The sequence below is a fragment of the Eutrigla gurnardus genome (genome assembly GCF_963514095.1).
Source record: "Eutrigla gurnardus genome assembly, chromosome: 12".
Taxonomy (NCBI): domain Eukaryota; kingdom Metazoa; phylum Chordata; class Actinopteri; order Perciformes; family Triglidae; genus Eutrigla; species Eutrigla gurnardus.
Genome location: NC_139926.1, coordinates 16,653,400 through 16,663,310, shown reverse-complemented (window position 1 = coordinate 16,663,310; position 9,911 = coordinate 16,653,400). Strand labels below are relative to the sequence as shown.

The 9,911-nt window shown below is 40.8% G+C and overlaps 1 long non-coding RNA gene across 1 annotated transcript; it reads left to right on the top strand.

Annotated features, from left to right (window-relative positions):
• Nucleotides 1-6,144: 6,144 nt before the first annotated feature.
• On the top strand, nucleotides 6,145-7,340 carry LOC311021821. Its single transcript, XR_014598044.1, has 3 exons — nucleotides 6,145-6,240; nucleotides 6,448-6,536; nucleotides 7,227-7,340. It is a non-coding gene; the product is annotated as an uncharacterized lncRNA (long non-coding RNA).
• Nucleotides 7,341-9,911: the final 2,571 nt, after the last annotated feature.

Sequence of the window (9,911 nt, the reverse complement as noted above, 5' to 3'; positions counted from 1 at the left end):
GTCAGCGCTGCGCAGGACGGACTCTGCCACGGTGGGAGAAACCATTCGACCGTTTGGTGTAGGGGTGCTCTTTTAACAATGTTCCCAAGATACTTATCAATTGTTATCTCTTCGCTCGTATTACGATTTTAAAGGTATTTATTATGTGAAATAAAATATAATTGGGCATTTATTACAATCTAAAGTGTCTTTTGTTATCCGAACACATAATGTAGAAACACTGTGTGCCCCTCTGTTGTTGTTCTTGTGTTATAAAAATGCATACCAAACATTCCGCCGTCAAGGCTAGTCCATGTGATATTCTGACAAGTTTCGGGGTATTTTTGCGTTTAACTCTCACAACCTGAAGAGAATATAATCAGAAAAAAAGTGTTGAATACAATTCTATGTTTAATGGCAATTATAAATGAGAGCAAATGATTCCATTTAGTTCGGAGGCAGCCATCTACCGATAATCAATATGTGCTCCAATGTAAATGGCCATGATAAATTGGTGTATAGAGGCCTGGCTGAAAATGATCCGGTCAGTGTTTTTTTCTTCTTCTTTTTGTTAAAAAACACAGTAGTAAAAAGGAATCTCTTTCCTTTTAGGATTAGGATTAGGATTTTAATACAGTATATATATATATATATATATATATATATATTAAAATCCTATTGCAACGAAATAGCTGCTTATTTCGCAGGTGGGGTAAGGGATCAGTCCACTGGATGTTGCAACATCTCTGGAAACGAAATAGAAACTACCTGCATGGCTGGAAACCACAAGTATTTGGAAAGTATGCTTTCCATAGTTCCGGAGTAATCCTTTAAGCATTAGGTCTTTGCCAGTGGAGTAACATTTTGTTGAAAGACCCAGCTTCTATTATGGATTGTATGGACCTTCTTAATGTGAGTGACAGGTAGCTGTGGTCGTTTGTGTCGTGGGGGAGGTCTTTATTGGAGCAGGTGAGAGGTACAGGCAGGGCAATAAATCAAAAGCAATCTACCCACCACTGTCACCTGCTGATTGGAAAACCAACACTGGTGGCAGAAAATGTGAATTAATGGCGACCTTCAGTAACGGTTGCCTACAAGTAGGCCTACCATGCTACAACCACTGTCTTGTTCTGCCTTATAGTTAACAGTTAAACCATGGTTTCCCTGGTTGGTAATATCAAGAAACAACGTGTGGCTCTGCTCTAGCTCTTAAAATGAAAATTTGGGTTCGTGAAGCCCAGTAATCCCTGAAATTACCCCCCTATGACATCAGTGTCCTTGCATGAGCACAATGTGTGGACTAAAGGTGTGATATGTGATATGCCATTTCTAAATGCAAACAAAGGTCACCAGTAGAGTGTGTAGAGAAGTTCACCGGGCCAACAGCAGTCAATGGGTCAGCATTAGGGGAAAGGGATAGAGGTCTGATTCAGCACTCTCCTCAGAGTACAGAGAGGCAACTGAACCATCACCCTTTATGAAAGAGTGAAAGGAAAGGTTATCTGATCCCTGCGTTTTTGTAGAACTAAACCAAAATAAAACATCACGTGTATCCAATAACACTATTAATGTATTATTATCACAGGTAATCATTTTTGTTCAAAAATGCCCGCTATACTTCCCATACCACAAACCCGAAACCTGAATGAATATCTAAATAAAATCCAAAGCCATAATATACAATGAAATCACTGCAAGCGGATTGTTTTCGTATGAAAGTGTGAGCCTTCCAGAGAGCTGGCCGTTCCCATGGAGGAGATCTCCTTTCATTTTAGATACAGGCTTCGATTGCACATGCACAAACAGGCTCAAACACGCATGCAAAGATTACAAGATCACTGAGACACAAGATAGCTCTCTCTCTCTCTCTCTCTCTCCCTCACACACTCACTCACACACACACACACACACACACACACACACACACACACACACACACACACTGGGTATTTCCAAAGGAAATAGGAGAGTGAGGTTATTTTAGGACATTGTGCCACTTGTTCTCACTCCTGAGCTAATGAAAACAGTCTCTACCAGCTGAGGTATATGAAGAAAGTGTGGTCTCTGTTTTGTCCTCGCAAGTCATAGCAGCAATTACAGTTGAGAGAAAGAGAGAGAGAGAGAGAGAGAGAGAGAGAGAGAGGGGGGGGGGGGTGGATTTCTTCTCACTTCCTCTCAGTATTAGATTCCTGAGAAGTGTTTTAGCAGCTCCGAGAAGGTTTTACTAACAGTCCCTACCTTCCTGTCTGGATAGATGCAGTATTCGGGTAGGGGCTTGTAATCCCTCTTTGGCAACAGCAGATTCATTTCCCCTGACTCTTGACTGTAAAAGCCACAAAAGAGAGCTGTGAGCGCCTCTGTTTGTGTGTCACACAGGGAAAAAGGCTACATTCACAACGCTGGTCTTTAATTGAGGTGCTGATGTGGGGGTGGTGTTTTCATGACAGCACGGCTCAGTTATCCAAAAATGAATGAGTCACTTTAGCAGTTCCATTTAATAAAGAACAACTGAGGATGATTTTAAAAAGAAAAGAAAAAAAAAATATGGATAAATATAGAGTATGGTTGGATGGTTGACATGACTGGATAATCTCTCATGGTCTTTATTACCAGATTCCTTGGAATCCACCCCCATGTGGTACATGAGAACTTGGATGTCATCACACTGCTGAGGGCAGCGGTGTCATCACTTCTCACCAGGACCTTAAAGGAGCAGTGTGTAGGATTTGGCGGCATCTAGCAGTGAGAGTAGCAGAGTTCAACCGACTGCTACTTTCGTAAGTAGAGCGTAGGAGAACTACTGTGACCGATCAGTGAAGAGGGCCAACTTCATAGCTATAAACAGCTAAAACCACAGTTCTTATCTTCAGATGATGATAAGAACTGATAAGAACACTACAGTAAACATTCCTAATAATCGTATATATATATGCACCTTTCAGCCCATAATTATGCACCATTGCAGAAGTAGGAAAATGTGCAACATACTAATTTACTTGGAGTGACATTCATAGTGTTCCCTTCAAAACAAAACATGTGGCAGTTTAGAAATAAGAAAGATCAATCAATCAATTTAAAGTAATTGCAACCACTTGTTCATTTTGACATAAATCATTTCTTTATGACTAGATGTCAACATCCTGACATCTCTTTATGAAGTACGAACAGCGTTTCAAATACAATGTAGTGTTCTATGATAATGTGCTTTCTATCCATATTTCCTCACTGACATTTTAACACGCACATTTGAAACGTTTCTGAATTCTTTCTAAAATATGAGAGGAAACACTTGACAGAAGCAGGAAAGCTTTTATTATCGAGCCTGGCCTCCTTTTGCTCATGTCAAATGTCCCGAGAATGAGAGTCATATGTGTACAAAGGCCGTTCTTTCAGGCCTGACACTGACATAAAGAGCAGCGCCACTGGGCTGTTTCATTGTGTACATTCTGCTGCCAGGCAACTCTCCAAACTTTATTGTAAACACTGTATGGTGCTGTTCAGCCTCAGCATAATGCCATTGTCCACATCCTCACCACGGTAGTTAATGCATTCACTTTGACAATGATTTAAAGTTTGTTTTGGTGGAGGCCGTCTGCCATCAGCTATTGTCAAAATATTACCAAATTATCACTGCTTTGCAAAGAGCTGTTAGCGCTAGACAATCTGTATCTGTAGCTTGCTTTATATTGAAATAGGCTTAAGAGCGAACACTGCAATAAAATCAGCCTAGAGAGAGTATTTACAGTTCTTAGGCCTGAAAATGGGCATTCAAATTATTAAGATAAATACATGAAAAGAACTAAGAATGCTCTAAGTGGGATAATGGTAATGACAAGTGGAATGTTTTACTATAGCACTATAGATACCGCTCCATAGCTTTGAGGCAGCTTTTAAAAAACGCAAATCCTGCATACCGAAACTGATATCTATGCCCTTTTTTCTTCAATTCACTTTTAATACAATGACACTTTGTTTTGGTCACCTGGTCAGCAGTTGAATAATCATCAGATAAATCCTACCATCCCTTGAAATCATAAGAGACGCCAAGAATGAATGGCCTCATTCTACAAAGTCCATTCATGGAGAAGCCGTCAGGAAGCGTGATAAAGACTGCAACTCATGCACCAAGAAAAGTCTCAAGTCTCCTGCTGATAAAACTTTCATGAGCTTGAGTAATGAAGAGCACTAGAGGGCTCTTCATGTGAGGTCGGCTAGGGACTTTCTTCTTATCCTCATATGGCTTTTGAACCATTTTGTACCTTTTTGCCCCACAAAGCCATAACTTGTAACACACAAACAAACTGTGATTATGCAGAGATCCAAATGTGATCATCTCACATGCCTCATCAAGTTATACACTATTATACTGTTATACAATATACATTATATGCAGCCCAACACACTTGATTTGCAGGTTCTTGGAAGGGAATATTTGTTGTTGCCAATGTTTCCCATAAAGACAGAAATACAAGCGTTCAGTGGATGCTATTCATATTATGTTCCCGTCCCATCCGTATCTGTTGAACCTCAGCCACTGTGGGAAACACACACAGCGCCCTGACCCTCCCTTTCCACACGACTATTGATTTTTGGGCATCCGAAATGCCTTATCTTATACTGACAAATTAGAAATCAATGCATGTTTGAGGACAACCAGGTAATATATTTCTGGCTGACTTTGGGGGCTTTTGGACTGTTGACATCGGTCAAACAAAATGAGCATGAGCAAGTTAAATAAGCTAAAACATTTACATTTGACCAAGTGAAAGCTTTGTGTTTACAAAAAGACTTTTAAAATCTCACAGAACTTATTTCTTTTGTATCATACTCATTCAGTAGTAACGTGAGATTATGTGATCATGTGATATCAACTCTTTAAAGGGAGATTTATTCAGAGATGTTATCAGTTTGCTTGACGCGTATTACTTCGCTGTTAGGTTCGTGAACATTTTGTTCAATGAGAGGTTTGTGGTTTAGCTGTTATGTAACAGGAACAGGGAGAGAACTTCCTCTCACTATCAATCAGGAAATTCAATACGCTTGCAGGAAAGTCTTCTTGCAGAACAGTCAAAATTCAGTTAAGACCATCTTATTTAGGCTGTGGATGTCCAAATAAGCATGATGGCACTTTAACACAACATAATCACAGTTGCATGTTTTTGCAGCTCCCTGGAATTTGGCATACGAAACATCTTGGCCCACAAGAGTGAATAAGAGTTTGAGCACAGCAGACGATCATAAAAAACCCCATAAAGATTTAAAAGAAATTACTAATTGTGTACAAGTCTCAGAACTACAGAATCTTATCCCAGCTTCTCAACAAACATCCCCACCCCATCCTCTTCAAATAGCAGGAAGCCCCTGGGGCCGGAGCCTCAACCAAAACAATATTGTGTGCAGCTTTAGCCTCTGATAGAAACCACAGATTCTCACTGGTCTGCTCCGACACACCTACTTTCACATATTCCAGGGGAAAAAACATGAATTGCACCTCTTCATTGTTATGGCACAACAATTTGGATGAATAAAACAATAAAAAACACTTTATTACAACACATTATTGTGAATGGATTGAATATTTTACCCCCCACACGCCCTGCTGTCTCTTGACAGCAAGGTTTCTCTTTATTCTCCTCCACTTCTCTCTGGGGCTCCTGAAATCTGATCTATGTGCCCCCCCCCCCCCCCCCCCCCTGCATTCCTCCTCCCCCCTCCCCCCGGTATGCCAGAGTCCTCAGCTCTGCCCTCCGTCTGATCCCGCGTTTCTGCCGACCCACAGCGGATTGTTTATTTTGCTAGACATGGAGGAAACATGGATGGACCCTTGCAGTGGCCCAAGATTTACTGCCGAGCTCCAGCCAGGCTCCAGTGTGATGTGTATCTGGAGCAGGGCCCCCTATAACAGCAAGCTCCGTATCCTTCTCGCCAGTGACACACCACAAAGGACAATGGGATCGCCTGCCTGGGGAATACGTTAGATGATCACATCAGTTGGAACATGGTTTTTGTGCTTGCAAACGTTCATCCCCTCCTACTAATTGTGGATAGTGAGGGCACAGATCATTCAATAAACCACATACACCAATGTCCTATAATGTATGAAGGGTAACCCCACACACACACACACACACACACACATCTGACCCTTTCATATGTCTTCTCCAGGGTAAACCGGATGAAGCCGGAAAAAGGACACCGCTTCTCCCCAGAGATCATTCTGCAAAAATTTATGAGGCCTCTCTGCATCGCTGATGTCCTCCTGTGAGTGGTGAGGTCAGGGTATTGACAAAAAATGTGCGAGATTCTCAACAGAAAACAACATCAATGCTGGCTTTATTGTGCACAGCGAGCGGATGTATGTTTTAAGTGACTGCGTGTAACGGAGACAGATTACAGGTCTCAAGGCAACAATGGCTTGTTAATGAATACAAGCTGTGTGTGTTTCTCTTCTTCCTCTCAACGCGGTAGACGCCTGAAGTGCTAACACGCCGTGGTCTCGCAACGCAGGAAATGCACATGCTGTTGACGGAAATGCAACGCTGCCTCTCCGCCTCTCAGTGAGTGTCGTAGCTGACAGTAATACACGGCGGACGAAATTATGATTTATGAGTCAAACAAGGAGTGGAGTAGGTATATTTAGTACTTGGAAGAGAGAGAGAGAGAGAGAGAGAGAGAGAGAGAGAGAGAGAGAGATCAAACAGAGCAGATTGCCACATGAAAGGAAACAGAGTATTCATAAATCTGTCTCATCACATTTGCACTTTTCTCATCTTTAGTGTTGTTTACTCTCGCCCAGGCATGGCAGGTGAAGTCGATAAAGAGATTGTTGCCTAAATATTTTCTATGTTCTTGTTCCTGGAAAGATGAACAAAGAGAGTAGTGAGGACTGAACTGAAAGAGAAAATGGTACTGACTGTGTTTTCGTGGAAATGACTAATATGCCTCACCCATAGTTCGGTTAGGAAAGCATTGCATAGCAGTAAACCACAGTCTAAAATTATGAAAAAAAAATATTCCTACAACCACAAGACGAGTTGTGTCAGATTGTCATAAATTCAGAGTTCAAAGCAGCCACGACAAATATGTGACACCCGTAACATGGCGTGCTGTTAAAGGAATTCCTGGAGTTTTTTTTTTATATGAATTGAGGTTGCTGGTGGCACTCCGGGAGTGTAAGTCATTCTCGGGAGGATCAGAGGTTGAAGTTGGAATGTCAGTGAGGGTCAAGACGACAACCTGTGTTGCAGGACTTCAGAAATTGATCCCCGGAGGAGCCGGGGCCAGTGGAGTCCCACTGTGCTGGACGGGCCCCACGGAGCTCTGCACTAATTCATATACCAACTGATGACGGAGACATGCTCATCCAGTTATCCTGCTAGACAGGTTTGGATTAACTCAGTTATAGAAATTTAGAAAACTGGCCCATTTGACCTTACACATACCTCCGTGTGTAACAAAAACTAAAAGAAAAGGTAGGTATACTTTAAGCAATATATATATATATATATATATATATATATATATATATATATATATACACACACACACACACACACAGAAAGGAAATTAATTTTGTCAATCAGAAATTCCATCCATTCATCTGTGCCTCCTGACCACAGACAACCATGTGTGACAGATAGAAAACGAGTGAGATTTGTAAACATGTTTACAAATCTCACTCATGATAAATTATCATCTGCAGATAATAAAGGGCCTTTAAAAGTATAAAATTGGAGAGGTGGAATAGAGAATATTTGGGATACATTGACAAGGTGACAAAGTACTTTGATAGTCTGGTGTAGGACAGATGTTGTGTACATGATGTATTCACACACGCCACATGTACGCACATACACGCACGCACATACATACACACACATTCACACACCATCATTACTGCGTTTTTTGTTGTTGTTGTTTGTTGTTGTTTGTTTTTTGTTTTTGTTGTTGTTTTGTTTATGTTGTGTCACAATGTATGTGTTTTCCCTTATTGTTAAATGCTATAAAAATTTAAATAAAAAAAAAAAGTATAAAATGCAATTCCCTAAAACAATGTATATAAATAATCTCTCTAAATCATCAAGTATGATCCACTATAAGTGTGTGGTGGAGTCTGTATTTTCTCTTTTCTCTTTTCTATTTCTGTGTTCGGGACTCAGTATGGAGCATCTGGACCACATGTGGGGGTGTGACCTCGCGCCAATAAGCAGCATGTGAAGGCCGTTTTCATTCCCAGGTCAAACACCGCCGCTTTGTCACGCCCCTTGGCATGTCAAGTCGCACCGACCTGACAGGCCTGATGCAGACACAGAGAGAGCAGACAGCCCACAGCTGGATCAAGCGTGCCCCCGGCTGCTTTCATTCAAGATCCGGCACCTTTCCCGCAGGTTTGGGAGGAGGTGTGGATGGGTTTATTTGTGCTTTAGAAATTAACACACATCTTTATTCACGCTTCATCCTCAGTAGTTGGTCCCTCTGTAAGTAAAAAGGCACCAGTGTATCATAATTATATTTTAAAAAGCTGCACATTTAGTACCAATCAGCAATATATGGACATTTGGAGAATATTACATGGAAATTGTGGAAATCAGCGGGGTCTGCTTTTTGATTTTACACTGATACCACCCTACACTTCAAATGTGATTGACAATAAAAACAACCTGTTTCATTTAGTATATAGCGTGAGTGTGTTGTACATACTAAGATACTCTATGCTCATCCTCAATAGCTTAAAAGATAAAATCACTCTAAGTTAAAAAAGGATACTGCATCTCAATAAGTCACTCTAAACTGCCATCTACTGGTTATCATGTTGTGCTCCTGGGGAGAGTCCTCACACTGTGGCACTCGGTAGTGCATCATTATTAAAAAAGCCTGCATTTCCAAGGCACCAAGCAATCAGTGGGACACTTACTTCAGGATGTTGGGTTTTAAAAGAGAGTGAAAATAGTGTGCCAAAAACAAAAACATTCCCAGATTGGTTAAATTAAGCCACTGCATTATTCATCTATGAATGTTTAATGTCCAAACACCAACGATGGAAAATAAAACTGTTGTCTTTTCAATTTGCAAATCTAAGAATTTAAGAAGAATTATTAATGTTGGCTTCTTCTGTGGACCAATTTACCCAAACAATTAGTTCTATTGTCATCATTAAGATTCAACATTTCAGGTTTGGCCCTGAGCAGCTTTTTAGAGGTGGATCGGAGGGATCAACACGAGGACTTAACATCACATTACTGAGTCTTGGCCACAACAGAAGAACCTGATCCCATGTGGTATTGTGGCCACAAATTACTTTTAACCAATGAGGGCACAGCACAGCAAAGCATACCTACTGGTAATCTGGTGGTTTTCGAGGAGTAATGCAGAACAGATGATCACAGTAAGGGAGAACCATGAAGTCTTCATATACATACAGCCTGTGGGAGAGATTCCGCTCTTGCATAAAGGTGAGGGTGAGGCGTGCCTCCTCATCCGGGATTAAGTCTCACTTGCAATAAAAAGTAACTTGTTTTTGCTGACCTCTAGTGGTGACAGTTCACACCTCGCTGCGGTGATGTAGAAGTGAACAGTCTTAGGCTGACATCACTGTTGGCTGTGGTTAACTTAACAATGTTCACACTGAGCCCAATTCATTTACAAGCGGTCACATGTGCGCACAGAGAATACAGAAGGTAATCCTTATTTGGGTTTAAAGCTAAACCGGACATGTGAGGTCACATTAAAAAAAAAAGAAAAATGAAGAAATACAATGTTTAAATGATTGATAATGGATAAAAAGATAAAAACAAATGAATATTAGTGAGTCACAAGAAGACATCTTTACATTAATTGTATTATTCACGCTTGTGCTTATCCTACTATACGTGTCTATATGTGTGAAAAAGGCCTCAGTTATGACTCATTTTAATTTCAGTTGATCTAATAAT